At 38.4% G+C, this 23082-nt stretch overlaps 1 long non-coding RNA gene across 1 annotated transcript; it reads left to right on the top strand.

Moving 5' to 3' along the window:
- Positions 1-3534: 3534 nt before the first annotated feature.
- On the top strand, positions 3535-18487 carry LOC148108674 (uncharacterized). The gene is made up of 3 exons (XR_015727194.1): positions 3535-7109; positions 14524-17739; positions 17782-18487. It is a non-coding gene; the product is annotated as an uncharacterized LOC148108674 (long non-coding RNA).
- Positions 18488-23082: the final 4595 nt, after the last annotated feature.

Below are 23082 nucleotides of genomic sequence, written 5' to 3'. Positions count from 1 at the left end.
GGAAATAGAGTTTACTTCCTTAATGATAACACTGAGACCTGAAGAAGGAATGAGAATTGAAGAGGGCTTTTGTCTCAGGAGAGAGTGTATTAACAGGAATTGGAAGAATGCCAGTTTGGCTGAAGTGGAAGTGAGAAACATTGGCCTGTATGGGTTTCAAGAAAAAGGCAAAAGCCAAGACTGTGGGGCTTGTAAATCACATTAAAGATTGCCCCACGAATGATGTGGAATTGTCGAAGTGTATGAAGTGTTGATTGCTAGCATTTCAAAAAACTTTATGGCTGTAAGTTTAAGTCAGGAAAAGAATAGATAGGGTAAACCAGTGAAACTGTTACAGAAGTCTTCGACTACAGGGAAATAGGATAATAGATGTAGAGAAAAGTTGATTTAGTGAAAGACTTAGGAAGCTAAATTGCAAATACTTCCTGGATGTTTGGGTATGAGGTGAGAAAGGATGGCTTTTAAAGCTTATGTAATGGTATACCATTGCCTGAGTCAGGAAATTTTGGGAAAAAACGTGGAGATAGTATGAATTTTGTGCCTTTGAGATCCAAGAAATAGCAAGTAGTAATTAGTTACATAGTTTTGGAGTTTTGAAGATGTGGGTTAAAGCCATAACTTTGTAGTAACAGAATAGAGAAGAAACCAGTACATGGGGAGGCAGGGGAGGTGAGGAGTCAGGTACAACTTCCAGGTTTTTCATTTGGGAAATGATGCTCATTTGTAAGCATGAGAAGAGATAGCTTTGGAAACTTGGTTTTTTGTTTTGAAGTAAGCTCTATGCCCATCATGGCGCTTGCAGTCATGACCTGGTCATGAAGAGTTGCATACTCTATTGAATGAGCCAGCCAGGTGCCCAGAGAGCAAGTAGCTTTGGATTAGATGAGAAACACTCCTTCCTCAGGAGGGAAAGTGTAGGTAGATAAAAATATATGGACGTTTGTGGGCTGAAGGTAGGTGGTAGTTTAAAGACATATCTAGTGACTTCAAAACAGTTCAGGGCATTGTGGCTTAAGTTTGGGAGAATGAACTGATGTTGATAGGTGTTTTGGGATTTAGTCTAGCTGAAAGTAGGCTCCATTTTTGTGGTGGCATTCCACTTACTAACACATTCAGTCACCCAGAAGTTAGGTAGATCAAGCTCCCGGATGGGGAAGGCATTAATAATTGTCATCACTTTTCTGTTTAAAGGTTGTCAACCCACCTGCAGAATAGTCACCCATGCCCTCTTGATGGTTGGTTATTTTGATGGTGGGGGAGGGGTGCCATCAGCACTTTTTTAAATTGCTGTAGTGCCTATTCTCTTAGTTTCTTAAATCACCCTATAAGATAGTATTCTCCTTTATCAAGTGAGCCAACAGGCTCTGAAGAGTTAGGGGACTACTAGCAGAATGGTAAGTAGAAGTTAAGAATGTGTTTATGATTCCAAATCCGCGTTTTTCACTTACTTGCTAAATGTCATCAAACTGAACCCTCCTCCCCCCATTATAAGTGCTAACTTAAGCTTTATCGATGCCTACCTGAACTGTAAGCATTTAGGAACATGTTTTTAAATGTTACAATTCCACAAACACTGAGCATGCCTACTCTGTACAATATACTATGCTGGATACTTCTGTGTTAGACAGGCCTTAGCAACTTAGTGGTATTTTTTTTTCTAAATATGTGAATACTTGCATGGGTTCTACCTCCATAATTACTATAACTATCAGGTATAAGAGAGAGGAGTATAACATTTGTGGAAATGTTAACACTGTGGAAGATTTGGACGTTGACTAAAAAGTTGGGTTTCACTCCAGTACAGTATAGAAACTTGGATACATACCACTGTGTACCACTTCAGTTTTTTTTAATCCCCCAAACTGCCTAAATCAGTTTACATTATTGCTTCTTTAGATTTCCCCAGGTAGGGGGTGGGTTAGATGGGGAATCACCTTAAGTGAAAATACAAAATGCAAAAAATGTTCCTAACTTACCCCAAGAACATGTTCAATATATTAGAAGGTGATTTGCAGAATGTGAAGACCAGAGCTAATTGTTACTGAATTTAGTGATGGCTGGCTTTTCAGTTGATGGTATATTCATTGTAAACACTTGCCTGTTCAAGTTATTTTTATACAACTTGGAAATTATTCCAGGATTGCTGGCAGCCATTCTACCCCAAATGTGTAAATTTACAGGGCTCTTGGGTAGCTCAGTTGGTTAAGCATCTGACTTTGGCTCAGGTCATGATCTCAGGGTCCTGAGTGGGCTTCTCCTTCTCCCTCTGCCCCTCGCCCCACTTGTGCATGCGTGCGTGTGTGTGTGTGTGTGTGTGTGTGTGTGTGTGTCCCTTTCAAATAAAATCTTTAAAAAGATAAAAATGACAAATTGTAATCATAAAGGTAAAAAATGGTTAATTATAGCTGTAATAAAATTTAGAACTCTAAAAAATGTGTAAACTTAAGCTCTTCCATATTTCACATTACTCGTGAACATGCTGTGTGTCTGTGCACACCGGGAGACTGTCTATCTAAAGCTTATAGCAGTCTGTTTTATGTTGTCCCTGACTTTCTAAATGATCTAACATGAAATGGAGGATGGAGATAAGTGGCACAACTTCTCTCATCTCGAGGATACCCGGGCCATAATCTTCCTAAGGTTATTTTTTACCAGTTGCTACCCCTGTTTATGCAAATACTGAAAATGGAACATGCCCTCTTACCAGTTAACGTAAGTAGGCAGGAGTTAAAAATGAAGATTTTTATTTACATTTTATTATTCCCTACATCCTTCTTGCTCTCCTTTGCTATTTTTTCTTACCTAGATTTTTAATTTTGGGGTACTCCGAGGGGCTTGCCTCCCTGCGTGCACTGGTGCACTTTTCCTGTCTCCTGGCTTTAGGTCTTAATATGCTGTCAATTTCTAAGTTTATATTTCCAATTCAGACCTTTTCCCCAAACTGTCTACTAGGCACTTTAAATAGGCACATCAAACAACATGCTGAACTCTTCATCCTCTCTCACTCCCCCGCCATCTGCTAAGCCCACAGTCTTTCTCAATAGCTAACACTCATTTCAGTTGCTTAGATCCAAACTTTGAAATTGCTCTTGACTTTTCAATACCTCACATCCAATACATCAGGAAGTCTTTTTTTTCTGTCAGAAAATACCTAGAATCTGACCACTTACTACTTCCACTGCTTTCATCATTTGTCTGTTAAATTACTGCAGTAGGGGCGCCTGGGTGGCTTAGTTGGTTGAGCTTCTGCCCTTTGGCTCAGGTCATGATCCCAGGGTCCTGGGATTGAGCGCTGTGTTGGGCTCCCTGATCAGCAGGGAGCCTGCTTCTCCCACTCCCTCTGCCCCTCCCTGCTCTCTCAAACTAAAAAAAAAAAAAAATCTTTTTAAAAATTTTTAAAAATTACTGCAATAATTCCTATAGGTCTCCCCATTTTCTGCTCTTGCCTCCCTACAGTCTTCCCAGCACAACTGTCAGTTTGTGTTTGGGTTTTTTTTTTTTTTTTTTTTTTTTTTTTTTTTTTTTTTTATCATATCTCTTCAAAATCCTGCAGTGGCTCCCTATTTCTATCAGGAAAGCTCCAGTGTTTAAAAGGTTTCTCCATGATATGGCCCCATTACCTCTCTGACCACATCTCCCAATACAACTTCCCCCTCTCCACTGATTACATTCCAGCCACTCTGGCCTTGTTTTTTTTAAAACAGGCCAGGCATGCTTCTGCCTCTCAGCCTTTGCAGGGGCCATTTCCCCTACCTGGAATGCTTTGGATATCTGCATGACTGTCATCTTAATGAGGTTTATTTTCACCTTCTATTGAAGAATGGAACCTGCTAACTCCCTTACTCTTGCTTTTTCCCAAGTGCTTATTAACACAATATAGGTTACCCTAACAATGTATGGTCCGTTTGTTGTCAGAATATGCAGGCCCATGAAAACAAGGATTCTGCTTATTTTCTAAGTCCTAAGTTCCTACATCAGCGTGTGCCACATAGAGGTTTAGTAAATGAGTGAATGAGTGTCTTTTAAATTAGCAGCTCTACCACGTTATCTTGTTAGCTTAAGCTTATACAGGTATCCTGTAGTTTTCAGAAGTTGGCATTTACGCCACTTCACTTTTATGAAAGACCTACATTAGTGCCTTCTTTTTGCTAACCAAAGGAAATTCGCAGAGGATTTTTGCTTTTATGGAAGAAGGTAAAAAGTAAAAATAGTGTTAAGCACTTGTTTTACAGCCAGCTGTTACAGAGGCTGTGTGTACCCTGAGCGGTTGAGTGGCACCATCAAGCTCCTTCCCTGGAAACCACTCAGGATCAAACCACCTTGGCTTCAAACTGTGAGCATCTGTGCTTTATCTTGACTTATTTTGTACATCTCTTAGCAAAATGTGTCCTAACGTATTAGAAAAGCCTGAGGTTATTTTTTCAGTCTGGGAATGTTCAAAAAGTTTTCTATATAAATTAATGGTAATTCCTTCACTTTATGCCTTTTTATTACTTTTGGTTAGCAGGGAAACTTGTAATAGTAGTTGTAAAAGCTAATTCAGCAGCATCTTTTAAATGGTAAAACATTTGTTTAAAATGTCGCTTTAACCATTTTTAAATGTATATTTCAGTGGCAGTAAATACATTCACAATGTACAGCCATCACCACTATCCCTTTCCAGAACTGTTGTATCATCCTAAGCAAACACTGTACCCATTAAACAATAAGTCCCCATTCCCACTTCACCCCCAGCCCCTCACAACCTCTACTGTACTTTCTGTCTATGAATTTGCCTATTCTAGGTACCTCATAGAAGTGGAGTCATAATACTATGTGGTCCTGTGTGACTGGTATATTTCACTTAGCATAATGTTTTCAAGGTTCATCCGTGGTGTAACATGAATCAGAATTTCCTTTTAATGGGTGACTAATCCACTGTATGTGTATAGCACCTTTTATCCATTCATCTGTTGATGGCCATTAGGGTTTTTCCACCTTTTGGCTGTGGTGAATAATGCTGCTGTGCACATTCATGTACAAGTATGAGTCCCTTCTTGCAGTTCTTTTGGGTAGATACCTAGGAGTGTAATTGCTGGATCATATGTGGTAATTCTGTTTAAGTTTTTGAGGAACCCCAAAACTTTTCCACAGCAGGTGCATCATTTTGTATTCCTACTAGCAATGTGTAAGAACTTCAGTTTCTGCACATCCTAACATACACTTATTTTTCATTTTTCTGATGGTAGCCATCTTAATGGGTATGAAGTAATGTGCCATTATCAACTGATTTTTAAAGTGACTCATCTTGATTGAGTCTTTCCAAAATATGAAGCTTAGTTTTCACTGAACCAAGTCTATTTACACTCATTTCACTGGTTTATATGATAGAAAGCCACTAAGTCACAGAAAAAACTACTATTGACGTAGTTGAAGAGCAAACACAACTGAAGAGTAAACATGTAATTAGTAAGAGCAGGAGTTCTTGGGCACCTGATTGGCTCAGTCGGGAGAACGTGTGACTTGATCTTGGGGTCATGAGTTCGAGCCCTACATTGGGTGTAGAGATTATTTTTTAAAAAATTAAAAAGTTGCTTTTGGACATGTATGTTATATGAATAAGTCTGTTTATAGAAAAAATGTGTAGTTAGGTTATATGGGAGCCACTTGAGTGCTAACACAGTATCAACATTTTCTTATTAAGTGGTCTATAAGCTTTCTACTAAAAACGTGGTCTGTAGTACCAATGTAAGCATCACCTGAGTGGGGAACTTGTTACAAATGCTAAATTGGGGCCTCCATCCCAGACTTAGGGAATTAGAATTTGGTTTTGGACAAGATGCCCAAGTGACTTATGCACAGTAATGATCAACAAATTGGGTTTTTAAACTTTTAATGGCTACCTGGTATTTCAACTTAGTTTTAATCAGTTCTTGTCATTGGGTATTCAGGTTATTTCACTTGATTTTTGACTAGTATGAAAGATACAGCAGTGAATATCCTTGTAAATAAATCTAAAGATCTGTTTTCCAAAAAGTAGTTTCTTAGAGTGCTTGATTCAATGAATACGAACATTTGAGGTTTTTTGACACGTAACATTGCCCTCTGATTTACCTTCATCCCAACTGTATGTGAAAAATCACATTTCTCTACATACTTTTCAATAATGGTTGCTAAATATATCTCTCTCCCTCCCCATTTTTGAGGTGAAAACTGGTATCATATTTTTAAATATCTTGTGATTTTTACAATGACTTAGTTTAAATGTTTTCATATTTTAAAATATTTTAAACACTTAAAAATATGTTAAAAGGTTAGTATGCTGCCATCTAGTGATAGCTTTATGTAAGAAAAGGGTAAGTCATGATTTAGTAATTCCATTTTACAATTGAGTTCAGTGTATGCATTCAGGCCCAAACTAATGCAACCAATAAAGGGCAGACACAAGAACTGAAAGATCCAAGCCAAGTTCCAATATCCAAGAAAGATCCGAAAGACACTTTTCTAATCCAATATCTCTGGTAAGTCACAGCAGTATGGTCAAACCAGGATGAGGTAATAAAAATAATACCCTGATTTTTCTGATGGTTAATAAAGCCAGTTAATCAGTTAATAAAATCTTTTTTATTTCCATCCTTATACTGAAAATATTTCTGAATTTGCTCAATGCACACAGTAAGTCATTGGAAGGGAAGGTATTTTGTACCTGCAAATTTTGTACTTCTACAGAGACTGTTACTTTAATTAGAGAATATATTTAATGTTTCTTTGAAGAGGTGTATGTAGTATCCTAATGTCATTCCGAACAGAATTCTCATGGTAGGTGTAACAGTGGGCTTACCTTTATTTAATTATATAATACTGTTTTTGTTTTTAACCCTAGGTGAAAGCCTATCTTTTTTAGCATTTGAGTGCCTACTCTCTGCTAAGTATGGAATTCAGGAATGAGCTATAATCCAAGGAATATTTTTTCTGTTTTGGGGAGCCAGACTAGTTTCTATTCAATGAATACTCAAAATTACTGCAATGTGCAAAATACTTTGAGCATACAAAGAAAGAAAGCAGTGTGCTGTCTGGAAGAAAGAATTGATGAGAGTAATATGTGCTGGCCACTCCATGTGTTATTTCATGTAAGTGTCAAAACAGTATTATTGGGGTTCCTCATTTTATAGATGAGGAAACAAATTTAGAAAGATTCAGTAGCAAAGCACTGATCCCCTCTACCATGGAGTCAGAGGAGCCACCCTAGAGAATGTAATAGTGGGTCTTGTTAGTGGTCGTTATTTACAGATGATAGGCGATGATATGAAAGACTGAAGTTAAACTATTAAAATTAATAAGTTAGCAAGCTCTGTGAACACAAAATACAGAAATCAGAAACAAAGTAGCTAGTATTAAATTTAATAAAAGATGTGAGAGCCCTCTTTTGGAGAGTTTTAAACCTTTATTGGAAGACATTAATGTATATCCAAATTAATGGACATACCATGTTCATGAATAAGGGTATTATAAATATGACAGTTCCCCCAAACTGATCTAGCATTAGTACAAATTCAATTAAAATTCCAAGAGGTTTGTTTCTTTTTGCTATTGAGCTTGATAATCTGTTTCTCAACTTTATGTGGAAGTTAAAGGCAAATGATAAACAAGAATGAGACAGGGGAAGGGGCCCTGTCAGTCAAAACTTGTATTAAGATAGTAGAGTGTAATAGGTCTTGGTGTAAGAATAGACAAACAGACTATGAAACAAAATAGAGAGGCCAAAACCACATATATGAAAGCTAGATTTATGCTAGACTGGAGATTACTATGGACTATACTGAGAAAAACTAAGATTTTTACCTAATGCTCTACATAAGTACCAGTTCCAGGTGGATTAGATGTGGACTGAATGTGAGAGGCAAAGTTAGAAAATACAGGAAAATGTAAGAAAATCTAGAAAATAATTTTATGTCTGTGGATTAGAATTTCGTAAGGGAAAGTACAAATCAAAGGGAAAGATTGATACATGTGAATACATTAAGGACTTCTGTTCATTAGAAGATAACCACAGGGGCGCCTGGGTGGCACAGCGGTTAAGCGTCTGCCTTCGGCTCAGGGCGTGGTCCCGGCGTTATGGGATCGAGCCCCACATCAGGCTCTTCCACTATGAGCCTGCTTCTTCCTCTTCCACTCCCCCTGCTTGTGTTCCCTCTCTCACTGGCTGTTTCTATCTCTGTCAAATAAATAAATAAAATCTTTAAAAAAAAAAAAAAAGAAGATAACCACAAAGACAGTGCAAAGAGAAGCCGCAATCTGGAAGGACTAATATCAAGAATATAAAACACCAGATCTGTAAGAATGACAGAAACCCAACAGAAAAATGGGCCACAGATATGAACTGACATTTCACAGAACATTCCATAAGTATATGAAATGATTTCTAACTTCATTAGTAATCTAAGAAATGCATATTAAAATCACAGGTGCCATTTCATATTTATGAGGTAGGCAAAAAATGTTTAATTGGTTCTAAGTATTGGCTAGGATGTGATGCAATGAAAAATACTGCTGGAAGGGGTGTAAATTGGTACAACCACTTTGGAAACCAGTTTAGCATTACTTTGTAAATGAGCATATATACACTAGGAAAACTTGTATCTCTGCACTAGAAGGCATTTACAAGAATGTTTATAGCAACATTTTTAATAGCAAAAACTGGAAACAGCTCAGGTGTCCACCGACAATAGATTGTTAGGACATTTGTACAATTAAGTACTCTGGCCTAAAAATACAAGAACTCTGGCTGCATGCAGCAATATTAAATGAATCTTAAAATTATGTTTACTGGAAGAAGCAGTCACAGAAGAGTTCTTACAGTGTTTTTCCGTTTCTATAAAGTTCCCAAACAGGCAAAATTGTGAGTGTGAGTATTAGGGAAATGATAGAAAAGTAATACAAGGAAATCATTAACGATATTCAGCATAGTAAAGGAATACAATCAAGGGAATTGTTCCACAGGGGCTCCTAAGGTATATTTATTTCTCGGAATGGTTGCTTTGATTATGTTTTAAGATTTCAAGTAACATCAAAGGAGAGCATAAGGTTTATATTATCAGAAGTGAGACCATGACACTAATTTCTCTTGGAACAGCCTTAAAATTCACATGGTACTTCACACAGTACTGGGTAGAGGAAGCCAAGTGTCTGGTCCAGGGTACTGGAGTGGGTGTTGGGAGAAGTGCAATTGTCAGTGATGGTCAGTAACAAGATAAACATTTTGAAACGTTGAGGTGCATATGAGGCTACACAAAAGTGTCTGTATTCATTGTCTTGGATGGGATGCAATGATAAATAAAAGTAATGTACTTAGGGGCACCTGGGTGGCACAGCGGTTAAGTGTCCGCCTTCGGCTCAGGGCGTGATCCTGGCGATCTGGGATCGAGCCCCACATCAGGCTCTTCTGCCATGAGCCTGCTTCTTCCTCTCCCACTCCCCCTGCTTGTGTTCCCTCTCTCGCTGGCTGTCTCTATCTCTGTCAAATAAATAAATAAAATCTTTAAAAAAAAAAAAAAGTAATGTACTTAGAGGTAGTCTGAAGAGCCATCCTTTCTCACTGAGCAAAATGTTTAGAATTTTATGCTTTGTAGAGCCACTCTGGTGAGCCTGTATCTCAGCCCAACATTTGCGCTAACTGCTCCCAGATCTTGGAATGGTAACCTCAGTTGGTGTCTGCTTCCTGAAGAAATTGGCTGAGATGGAAGTCATCAAAACCAGACGCTTCATGGGACAGAATGGGCCCTAGCACAGTATTGGAAGGAACTAACATTAGGTGGCAGGCCAGGCTGGGTTGGGAAACTAGTATCAGGTGGTAGCGAATAGTGTCTTCCAGTACTTGAAAGGTTTAAATACCAATGGGTTCTATGTATTCATTCTTCCAGCAATTACTGAGTTGCCCACTAGATGCCAGACACTGTTGTAGGGCCAAACTAAAAAAAAATGCCTTCATCTCAAAATTAGTGAAGAGATGAGAAGGTAATTTTTCTATGAAGCAGTGGTATATTTTCGTCAGTTTGGAGAGCTCCCAATCTGCTATGATTGAGTTTTTGTTGAATATGATGGAGATAACTTGGGTGAAGATACAGCTCAGGAACTTCACTTTTTAGGCATTTATATGTGTACTTTTCAAGGTTAGCCCCAGAAGAGGTGGTGCTTCAGTATTCAGGAAGTCTTGGAACAAGAATTTATGTGAGGTCAAATATGGTGTCTGAATCAGCACATTGTATGGTTAGCATCTCTCTCTAGTAGGAGTCCTGTGTTCATATAACAAACATGCTGGCCACCGATATAGGTGCTAGAAATGCAGCACTGAATGTAACAGACAACATTCCTCATCTGGAGCTTATTTTTAGTGAGGAAAGATAGGGGTGAAATACACCAGTTGGTGTTAACGTTATTAAGTGAAATAAAACGGTATTTTTATATGGGCTCATCAGGGAAGGCCCTTGTAAAGTGCAGTTTGGACAGGTCTGAAGGTAGGGTGTCAGTCATGTAGATATCAAGACCATGCTAGCAGAGGAAATAAGTGCGAATGCCCTTAAGGGTCAGTGAAGCAGGCTGGTAAAATGAGGAAAGAGAATGGTAGGAAATGGATTTGGGAATGTATTTGGGGAACATGATTGTGCAGGGCTTTATGGGGAATGGTAAAGATTTTAGTTTTTACTCGTGGTGTGACAGGAAACTTGGAAGGGTATGAGCAAAAAGTAATAATCTTACATTTTATCACTGGTAGCGATCTGAAGAACAGGCAGTTGGGAGGAATTGTGTAAGTAGGCCGACCAATTGGAATGATTTTGCATTAGTGTATGTAATTATAGCGGTTTAGATTGGAGTAATGAAGCAGATTTCGAGTATATTTTTAAGGTAGAGCCAATTTCATTTATTGATGGACAAGAAGTGAATGTGAGAGAAAGAAGTCAAGATCTCTCTAAAGTTTCTGACCTAAGAAACAAGATGGAGTTGTCTTCTACTGAGATGAAGAAGACTGGAGAATGGGGTGGGAACAGATATCAAAAGGTTCATGTTGGTTATATGAAGTTTGAGAAAACTTTGAACACTAAGTGGAGATATCAAGTAGTCATTTGGATATACTTACCTGGAATTCAGGGATAATTTCAGGACTGGAGATACAACTGTGGGAGATACCAGTGTCTAAATAGAATTTAAAGCAGTGGGCTCACAGCAATGTCCACAACAGCCAAACTATGGAAAAAGTCCTTATGTCCATCGACAGATGAACGGATAAAGAAGATGTGGTATATGTATATCACACAGCCATCAAAAAAATGAAATCTTGCATTTACAACCACGGGACAGAACTAGAGGGTATTATGCTAAGTGCAATAAGTCAGTCAGAGAGACAGTTATCATGTGATCTCACTCATGTGGAATTTAAGACACAAAATAGAGGATCATAGGGGAAGAGAGGAAAAAATGAAACAAGACAAAATCAGAGGGAGACAAACCATAAGAGACTTTTAATCTTAGGAAACAAACTAAGGGTTGCTGGAGGGGAGGGGGGGTGGAGGATGGGGTGGCTGGGTGATGGACATTGGGGAGGGTAGGTGTTGTGATGAGTACTGTGTATTGTGTAAGACTGATGAATTAGAGAACTGTACCCCTGAAACAATACATTATATGTTAATTAATTGAATTTAAATTTTAAAAAAACAATGAAAAAAATAAAGCAGAGAGAAAATAAAGAGAAGAGGTCAGCAGACTGAACTATAGGGTGCTTTTATGGCTAGAAATAGGGAAAATGGAATGGTGCAACGAGAATACTGAGAGGGGGCAGCCTGTGAGGTGAGAAAGCCAAAAGAAGAACGGGTGGGAAGCGGGGAGAAAAAGGAGAAGCAGAGGAAAGAAGGAACAAACAGGAGGGTGTCTCAAGCCAAGTTTCACAAAAGAGGATGTGAAATGTGTCACCTGCTACTGAGGGGTTCAGTAAGGTGAAGACTAAATCGACCATTTGATTTGACAATCCAGAATTCACTGGTGTCTTTGAATAGTATGATTTAGTGGAGTGGTGAGCATAAAAAGATGAATGGAATTAATTTGGAAGGGAATGGGAGGAGAGAAAGGAGATAGTCTATTTTTTTTTAATTTTTTTTTGTTTGTTTTTTAAAGGAGATAGTCTTTAAAAGAATACTGTGAAGAGCAAATAAATGGGAAAGTAGTTGGGTAGGGATGTTACTACTCGATAGATGTTTGGAGTATTGCACAAATCAAGTGTCATGGTGATTCATTCAGAGTGGCCAAGCCCTCTGCACTTGTTTGAAAAGCCTCTTATATATAAACTTGAAGCCCCCAAGAAGTACACAATTTTGCAAAATAGGTATTTTCCAGTGAGCTAGTACTGGTCAGGGAATAGCAGAAGTATCTAAAGTTCTAGAGTTGTGACCACATTGAGGCTTCCATAGTCCTAACAGTGGAGCTTCCCATTTCTCTCACACGGTAAGCCTGTGTCTCATATGGGATTTAGAGGGCATAATGGACTTTTACCAGAACTTACTGTGCAGCTACTTATAGAGAGCCTTTGTTCCCAATAATGCAAGCACTTAGCAAGGACACCAGCGCACAGTAACTCAGAAGTTTTCCATATTGTCATCACACTTATACTATGGAGAAGTTTATTTGCCTCCATGTATGAAAATACTCCTTGTATATATTTATTCGGGATCCTTTGTAGGTTAGTATGCGGAATAGGAACCCATTCCTTTTGGAGTAATCATGTAGGGAATTCTAGTGACAGAGTTCTCTTGTAAATGTGGAGAATGGTAGGCAGTGAAATCCGTGACAGCTTAGATCCAAAGTTTCCTCCACCTTCTAGACACTGACCAGAGCAACAAGCAGGCAGGAGGGCCAGCCTACGTATGATTTTCCTGGCACGGCTGTAACAGTACCAGCACTACGACAAATTTATTGGCTCACGGTTCTGGGGACTAGAAGTGCAGAATCAAGATCTTAGGGTCATGCTCCTTCTGAAAACTGTAGGACATTCCTTTCCTCTTCCTACCTTCTGGTAGTTTGCTGGGAGTCTTTGGCATTCCTTGGCTTGTATTTGCATAATTCCAATCTCTGCCTTCGTTATGACATTCTTCCTGTGTGTCTCTGACTTTTCATGACTGTTTATAAGGACACAAGTCATGTTGGATTGGGGCCCACCCTCTAGTATGACTCAGTCTTAACTAATTCCATCTGCAGTGACCCTACTTCTAAGGTCACATTCTGAGCTACTTGGAGTTAGGACCTCAACATATCCTTTTTTTGGGGGGGGGGGAGGCTTGCAGAAGGGAACAGACACAATTTGACCTGTAAAACTGGATTATAGACCAAAATCCACAAATGACAAAAGATGTAAGTGGTATTAAAAACAAGTGCGAATGGATACTATTGGAGTAGTGGGGGAGGAGGGATAGAGAGCAGCTTTTAGAAAGAGCCAGCAAGGATATATGGTGTGAAGTATTTGGCATTGCACCAATTCAAACATACGAAAGAAAAAAAATGCAAGGAGAGAAGTAAAACTTGGCATCAGACAAAAAAAAAAGTAGCCAGAAAAAATTTTGTGCAGAAGATGAAAATTATAACCAAATTCCAGTACCACCTGTGGATCTAGACAAAAGGAGTCCCTGTTCTGGGTCCCACACTTCAGAGGGACCCACGTATCACAGGCACACAAACATATTAACACACAGGCAGCACTGTCACTTTGACTCCGATGCTCAGTGCCAGCACAGTGCAATTAGTAACTCTAAACTCCTGCTCTTGTGAATAACTGCATTCAGGCCCTAGGGAAATGCTTCTGCACATCTTTTGCCTAATATCTTCAAAAGACAACTGTGTCCAAATACCATGCAGGTTTGTGGGTTGTGCTGCTACTGATATTGCTTCATTGAGCAAGGAGGCTTTGGGTGTCCGAAGTTTGGGGGCACAGAAAAGACTAATTGTCACGTTCTTCCTTAGCACAAATGCAAAAGATTCCTGCATAACAAAGCAGTTTCCCACTAAGTGCCAAGCATTGATTTTCTTCTCTTTATGTTCAAAGTGTACCAGAGTGTATATACCTCTGTACAAATTTGGTATACTTTGAGTAAGATTATGTTTAAATTTGTAGTCTTGAAAATTGTTACTGTCAGTGGAATGCAAATTATGTGAAAATAGGATAACATTATTAATGATTTGCTGAAATAAAGGCAAACAATAAAATTCATGGGATAAGTAATATAACTTATGAAATAATGTGCTTATTTTATGCTGTATGCCAGCATTGCTGGTCCCAAGAGAACACCTAGACATGTACAGTAATAATTAAATTTAGTTACCTGATATTTACGTTATATGAGTTTCAGTCATATAAAAACCACAGCTTTACACATCTCTTGTTGTTTTGAAGGTATATTTGTTGAGGTAGAAGGGCTGAATGTATTTTATTTCATCGTTTTAAAGTTTAATAACTTTTAAATTTAGACATATGGTTAGGGGCTCCCATTTATATTCTTGCCCCAGACCCTGCAAATGAAAGGAGTCAACCAGTCAAACATTTGCCATGAATTAAAAGCTGCAAACCATGAAGCAGTTACTGCTATGGCAGAAGAAAACAGTGTCAAATACAAAAATATAGATGGCGGGATAACAGAAGATGAAATATGAAATGACAGACTGAGGAAAGAAAAGAAGAAAAACCGTAATAGAAATGAAAATAAAATTGAAAAGGAGCACAGCAAGGTAAGTGGTTTTTTTTTTTTTTAAGGTTTAAAAATCATTGCTATTTTAAAATTATGGGGATAGGAGGAAGGCAGGCAAAAAAAAAAAAAAAACAAACCCTAACATCATTGAAGTTCTAAATAGAAAATCAACATAATTTTCTGAACTGAAGACTCAAATCTCTACATTGAAAAGGCACACTGTGTCCTAGGTTAGTACAAAGAGAGTTCTGTTTCCATTGATGGCAGAATGAATGGCCTAGGCCTACTTTCTCACCTAAAGCAACTGAGAAAGCTGGAGAAATTATGTATGTTTGAAAGCATCAAAAGCAAGCATGCATGAAGAATTGCAGGATTAAAATGTAGGAAAGGAGATATGAGTCTGGCATGTGAGATTCTGAAAAATATTCTAAAATTTCAATTCTGAAAGTAGAGGCCAAGAGGTCTAGAAGCTAAACACAATTTTTGACATGCATGGGGCTAAAGAGACACAAATTAGAGTCGAGGACTGCAAGGAAAAGGTATACACATCAGATTTTCATTTGGGACCCCAGAGAGCTCATCCAGCTTCAAATTCTCTTAATCCCTGTTTGGATTAAAGATACTGCAAGTGAGTCTACCTGCCTAGCAGAAGCAGAAGTGAGTTATCTGGAGGAAGATTAACATCATCCAGAGTTTCAAACTATCTACAGTCCTTCGAATGCAACTCTGGCACTCAATCAAAAATAACCTGATTTACCTATAGAAGACAAGTTACGGACAGAACTTAAGAGAAATGACCGATAATGGAAACAGACCTATAAGGGATCGAATGACCTAAGCCAGGGCCAGCAATATATGGCCCATAGGTCAAATCCTGCCCCCTGCCTGTTTTTGTAGATAAAGGTTTATTGGAACAAACCTACACTCATTCATATATGTATGTTGTGGCTGCTTTTGTACTCTAACAGCATAGTGATAACTACTCTATGGTTCATAAAGCCTAAAGTATTTACCAGAAATATTTACAGAAGTTTGCTAGCCCCCAATCTAAGCTACCTTGATAAGATACCAAAACAACAGGAAATTTAAAAGAAATAGAAAGCAGTTACAGAGATAAATGCAGAATGTAGTAATACTAAACAGAGAATCAAAATCAAAGTCAACAATTGGTACTTTGAAAAGGTAATTAAAAAGCTAAGCCCCCCTAATAGAGATTGAGAAAGAAAAAGTAACCAACCAGCATCAGGAATGAAAAGGGGAAAATTAGGACAAGTTCCGCCGGGCAAAAACCAACTTACCAAAACCGAAACGAGAAAAGTGAGTAGTCCTTTGTCTATTAAAGAAATTGAGGGGCACCTGTGTGGCTTAGTTGATTAAGCGTCCGACTTTTGATTTCGGCTCAGGTCATGATCTTGCGGTTGTGAGATTGAGCTCTACATCGGGCTCCAGGCTCAGCGCAGAGTCTGTGTGTTTCTCCCTCTGCTCTTCCCCCCTCGCACTCTCTCTTTGTCTCTCTCAAATAAATAAATAACATCTTTTAAGAAAAAAAGAAATTGAATTCCATAATTCCCACAAAGAAACCACCAGATGAATTCTTCCAAACATTTAAGGAAGAAATGACACCAATTACACAAAACCTTCCAGAGAATAGAACAGGGTGTCCTGGTCTCAACTGAGCAGGATGAAAAGGGACTCCATCCATGGTAGCTGGTCTAGTGTGTGGTGCAGAGCCAAGCAGGGTGATGAGGCTGCCCACATGGGGGCAGCCTCACATAGGCTGTTGGAGCCCGGATGCCATTTAGCAGGGTGTCTATACTGAAGGAGTAGCATAGGTGGGGTGTGTGTGTGGTGCAGGGAGGAAGGAAGGCGAGGTTAGAGTCCAAAGTGCCCACATTGTGGAATAGCCTTTTAGAGCATTACAGCCCAAAGTAAATGAGGAAAAGGTTCGTGATGGGCTGCACTTTGGCATGGTGAGTCAGATCCTGAGTAAGGTGAAGAATGCCTATTATGGCCACAGCCTGTACTGTTAGGAAGGCAACCATGTATGGAAGTAACCCAACATGGGGAGTCTGAGGCTAAGCAGGTATGAGGAAGGGCATCTATGCAGGAGTGTGACCTGGTGTAGAGTGGCAGAACCCAAGCAGGGAGAGGAGATATTCTTGTGTATAAGAGGGTAGCAATGAAGATGGGAGATTGGGTACATATGAGGGAACTGAGTAGACAGGAAAAGGGAGATAGAAGACAGGTTTCTCACTGTCTGAGAAGGAAGTTAAAAATATAGAAAGGATGAAAAATAGAATGAACCCTGTGGGGTTTTTTTTTTGTTTTTGTTGGAGTTTTATGTAAATATATTTCCTACATCTATCCACTCAGAGGGCCTGTGAACAGTGACACTTTAATATCAATGAGGATATCTAGTATCTAGATCTTGACTTCTAAATATCATATCCACCAAAAGGAATTAGGGCTGCTTAGAGAAATGGCTGATTTTGAGGCTGTCAAAGGCAAAGTGAATAATAACAGAGTAGGGGTGCCTGGGTGGCTCAGTTGGTTAAGTGACCAACTTTTGGTTTTAACTCAGGTTATGATCTCAGGGTGGTGAGATCAAGCCCTACGTAGGGCTCTGAACTGAGCGTGGAACCTGCTTAAGATTCTCTCTCTCTCTGCTCCTCCCCACCCCCGCTTGTGCACACATGCATACTCTCTCTTTAAAAAAATAAAATATAATAATAATGTAATACTAATAATAGTAATAACAAAACATCTTGTGCTAGAAAGCAAGGAAGTTCTCAGAAAATGGAAACATACCAAAATGACCCAGAAGCCAGTTAAAATGGGTGCTCCCCTGGCCAAATTGGGAACAATTGGCAACAGAAAAAGTGGTAGGACAGACACATAGACCAATGAAACAGAGTAGAGAGTTTAGAAATAAACCCTCACATATATGGTCAAATGATTTTAGAACACAATGGGGAAAGGACAGTGTATTCAACAAATGGTATTGGGAAAACTGGATATCCACATGCAAAAGAATGAGGTTGTAGGGGCGCCTGGGTGGCGCAGTCGTTAAAAGAATGAGGTTGGACCCTTACCTTACACCATATACAAAATTTAACTCAAAAAGGGGTTAAAGGCCTAAGGTAAGGCCTAAAACTATAAAATTCCTAGGTGAAAACATAGAAAAATTTGATGGTATTGGATTTGGCAGTGATTTTTTGAATATGAGACCGAAAGCACAGGCAACAAAAGCAGAAATATATTAATGGGACAACATCGAACCTAAAAATATTGGCACATTAAAGAAAACGAGTAAAAGGGCAACCTATAGAATGGGAGACAATTGCAAATCATATATGTAATAAAGGGTTAATATGCAGAATAAATAATTCTAACAAAAGCGCAATTAACCCGATTAAAGCATGGGCAAGGGACCTGAATAGACATTTCTCCAAAGCAGATATGCAAATGGCCAATAAGTAATATGGAAATGCTCAACATCACCAGCCATTAGAGAAATGCAAATCAAAATAACAGTGGGATATCACTTCATACACATTAGGATGGCCACTATCAAAAAATACAAAATACAAATGTTAGTGAAGATGTAGAGAAATTGGAACTCTTGTGCACTGCTGGTGGGAATGTAAAATGGTGCAACCATGATGGAAATCAGCATGGAAGTTCCTCAAAAAACTGAAGATAGAAATACCATACAATCCCTCTTCTGAATATATATCCAAAAGAATTGGAAGAGGAATTTTGAAGAAACATTTGCACACCCATGTTTATTGCAGCAGTATTCACCGTATCAAAGAGGCAGAAGCAGCCCAAAGATCCCTCAACAGATGAATAAAGTGTGGTGCAGATACACGGTGGAGTATTATTCAGCTTTTAAAAAGAAGGAAATCCTGTCACATGATACAACATGGATGAACCTGGAGGACATTGTACTGCATGAAGTAAGTCAGTCACCAAAGGACAAATACTGTATGATTCCACTCACATGAGATATCTAGAGCGATCCCCAGTCACGATCATGATTCCAAATTTCCAGTTACAACTGTGGAAACAGTAGAATTGTGTTGCCAGGGCTTGGAAGAGAGAAATGGAGAGTTGCTTTTCTGTGGTGTATAGACTTTCAGTTTTTCAGTTTTGCAAGATGAGAAAATTCTAGAGGGGCACCTGGTTGGCTTAGTCAGTAGAGCATGTGAGCCTTGATCTCGGGGTCATGAGTTCAAACCCCACATTGGGTGTGGAGCCTACTTTAAAAGGAAGGAAGGAAGGAAGGAAGGAAGGAAGGAAGGAAGGAAGGAAGGAAGGAAGGAAGGAAGGAAGGAAGGGAATTCTAGAGATCTGTTACACAACAATGTAAATATAGTTAACTCTACTGAGCTGCACACTTAGTTAATTTTATACTATGTATTTTACTACAATTTTTTAAATTGCAAAAACAGTAAAAGATTTTAACACATTGTAAAAATAAGAAGAATGAGCCTGTACAGATATAAACAAATAAATTGAAGGGTGAATTGATAAAGAATGGGATATTTGCATAATTTCAAATATCTCCCCACAAATTACTAATTATGAAGGGGAAAACATTATTGTGAAGATGCCTTGTGGGCACCACCATAATCAAATGATCAAGTGGATATTATTAGTAATGGAACAAATGGATACCATGTGCTACCTGATAGGATGCATTGAGAAGAACACAGCCTCGTATCTGTAATATTTCTGCCAAAGACACATAACCTGAATCTAGTCATGAGGAAAAATCAGACAAACCAAAAATGAGAGACATTTCTACAAAATAAGTTACCATTATTCCAAAATTGTCAAGATCATAAAAGTCAAAAAAGGACTAAGGAACTGTTCTAGCCTAAAAGGACTAAAAAAAAAGATGGGACAATAGGAGTCAACATGTGAATGTAAACTGAATTCTTTTGCTCTAAAAGACAGTATTGGGATAATTAGTGAAACTTGAATGAGGACTGAGGATCAGATTAACATATTAGTGTTAATTTTCTGATTTTGGTTGTAGTAATGTAGGAGAATGTCCTTGTTTGTAAGAATACACCAAAGTGATGGACATCAGTTCAGCAATTTATTCTCAAATGATTGAGGGAAAGTTTTTATAATATTCTTTCAACTTTCCTATAGTCTTATAATTATTTAAAAGGAATTTAGTGGTGTATTTGAGCTTTATCAGCTTTTAGAAAAAAACATGTTGCATCTTTATGATTCGGTTTCTCTTTAAATCTTTGAAAATATATTTTGGAGTCCTTAAAATGTTTTTGAGCCCATGTTGCAAAGTTTGAACAGCTTCATCATGGGCAGGTCATCTAGTTGGCAGGTATCTGTAAAATACTTCATCTGTGAGATGAATCTGAAAAGAATACAAATAATAGTTGCGAAATGTTGAATCCAAGTCAGCAAATCCTAGTAGCGAAGAAGCTGTATTTTCTCCAATGAGATTTTAAAAAAATAGCTAGACAGAGCACAATTGTGTGCTTATTCATGTTTTTAAAGAACACTTTGTTCACACCTGTCATTACACCTGTGTTGTTATACAACTGATCACAAATGTCTTTCAACAGTAGGTTCACATCATCCAGAACTTGCTTCACTTTGTTGAATACAGCCACAGCTAGATGGTTAAAAATTAAGCCTACGGTTTTCTATCATAACTGTATTATATAACAGTCAGCAGTTGACCAGGGTTGTCATATCTGAAAATCTCCAATAATTGCCTATTAATTCCTGCTAATTTGCTTATTTTTAACCACCTAATTTTATACATACTTTCCCATTGTTAAATTAACTCTTAATAAATTTTTTGGATCCGTGCTAAATTCGCTTTTCTCATTTTAATATTTTCTCAGATGCTCGTGGATTAAAAGCAGCAATTATTTTGATGACTTGCATGAAATGTTTGTTATTTAAGAATGCCACTGTTCATTATGAACTCTGAAGGGAAATTCTGTATTTTGCTTTTAAAATCTTAATAGCTGCAACTACTAGCACTTCAGAATAATAATGTTCTTTCTTGTCTGTGTTATAAGGCTTTGGCCTGGTGCATTTTTATTTGATTTATGTGTAAACCAGGGAAACATAAGGAGACATAAGTACAATATAGTGTCCTAGGTTGGATCCTGGAACAGAAAAAGGACATAAGTGGAAAAACTAGAGAGATCTAAATACAGTCTAAATTTAGTTAATAGTAACATACTAATGTTAATGTTAACATCTTACATAACCCCAGTTTGTTTGTCAAAACTAAGATATTAACATTAGGGAAGCCAGGTGATGGACTTCTCTGTTCTATCTTTGCAGCTTTTCTGTAAATATAAAAAATGTTTTAAGGGCACAAAGGCAATGTAGAGAAAGGATAGCTTTTTTATTTTTTAAGATTTTATTTATTTATTTGACAGAGAGAGACAGAGAGGGAACACAAGCAAGGGGAGTTTGAGAGGGAGGAGCAGGCTTCCTGCCAAGCAGGGAGCCCAATGCGGGGCTCGATCCCAGGACCATGGGATCACGCCCTGAGCCGAAGGCAGACACTTAACGGCTGAGCCACCCAGGAGCCCTGAAAGGATAGCTTTTTAACAAATGGTGTGTTGGGACAATTAGACATCCATGTGCAAAAAAATTAACTTGAACCCATATATCACACCACATACAAAAAAGAATTCAAAATGGATCACAGACCTAAATGAAAAACCTAAAACCATGAAAGTTTTATTTTTATTATTTTTTAAAGATTTTACTTATTTAAGACCTAGAGAAAGCACAAGCGGGGGAGCCACAGAGGGAGAGGGAGAAGCAGACTCCCTGCTGAGCAAGGAGCCTGATGTCGGGCTGGAACCCAGGACACTGGGATCATGACCTGAGCTGAAGGCAGACGCTTAACTGACTGAGCACCCAGGAACCCCACCGTAAAAGTTTTAGAAAAAAATATAGGAGACACCCTTTGTGACCGGATGTTAGGGAAGGATTTCTTAGAGCACAATCAAGAAAGGAACAAATAGATCAATTGAACTTGAACATAGTTTAAATATTTATGATGCTTTCTAAAATACCCTGCTAAGATAATGAGAAGACTGGGAGAAAATCTTTGCAAAGCATATACATGCTGAAGGGACCCAAGAATCCTTTTGGAGGTGAAGAATATGTTCACTCTCAGCTGTGGTGATGGCCTCATGGGTGTATGCATATGTAAAAACTTACCAAATCATATGCTTTTATTTTTTTATTTTTATTTTTTCAAGATTTTATTTGAGAGAGAGTGAGCACAAGCAGGGGGAAGGGGCAGAGGGAGAGGGAGAAGCAGACTCCCCCCTGAGCAAGGAGTCCAACGCGGAACCTGATCCCAGGACCCTGGTATCATGACCTGACCTGAAGGCAGACACCCAACCGACTGAGGCACCCAGGCGCCCCAAAGAGAGTCTTTTCAACAAATGGTACTGGAGTAACAGGATAGCTCTATGGAAAAAAGTGAACCTCTACTCTCATACCCATAAATCCTGACTCAGAGTACATTCTAAACCTAGATATAAAAGCTAAAACTATAAATCTTCTAGGAGAAAACGTAGAAGAAAATATCTTCAACTTTAGGATAAGCATAGATTTCTTAAATAGGACACAGAAAACACATTAAAAAATTGATCAATTTTTCTTCATAAAAATTAAGAATGTTTGCTATTTGAAAGACACTCTTTTAAAGACAAGGTAAGCTACAGGCTGGGTGAAAGATTCACACACAATACATATATCCGGTAAACGGGTATTATCAAGAATTCTTTAAAAACTAATCAAAAGTAACTACCCCAATTTTAAAGCAGGCAAAAGATTTGAACTTGGCACTTCCCAAAAGAAGATATATGAATGACAATACCTGAAAAGATGTCTATCATTATTTGTTATTAAAGAAATACAAATTAAAACCACAATGTGATACTGTAATATAGACACTAAAAAGGCTAAAATTGTGAAGTCTGACAATGTGAAATGTTACAGAGTTGGAACCGCTGTTGGGTGTGTAAAATGGGACAGCCACTGTGGAAAACAGTTTAGCTCTCTGCTTTAACCATATACACCTATGCACCAGCAGTTCTCCTCCTAGAGGAATGAAAATAATATCTACACAAAGACTTGAACACAATATTTGTAGCAGATTTATTCATAATAACTAAAAAAATTGGGGCGCCTGGGTGGCGCAGTCAAGTGTCTGCCTTCGGCTCAGGGCGTGATCCCAGTGTTTTGGGATCGAGCCCCACATCAGGCTTCTCCACTAGGAGTCTGCTTCTTCCTCTCCCACTCTCCCTGCTTGTGTTCCCTCTCTCACTGGCTGTCTCTCTCTGTCAAATAAACAAAATCT

Source organism: Ursus americanus, chromosome 17 (assembly GCF_024610735.1).
Source record: "Ursus americanus isolate L20-20 chromosome 17, mUrsAme1.1.p, whole genome shotgun sequence".
Lineage (NCBI taxonomy): Eukaryota > Metazoa > Chordata > Mammalia > Carnivora > Ursidae > Ursus > Ursus americanus.
The sequence above is the reverse complement of the archived record's forward strand: the minus strand, read 5'-3'. Positions and strand labels throughout refer to the sequence as shown.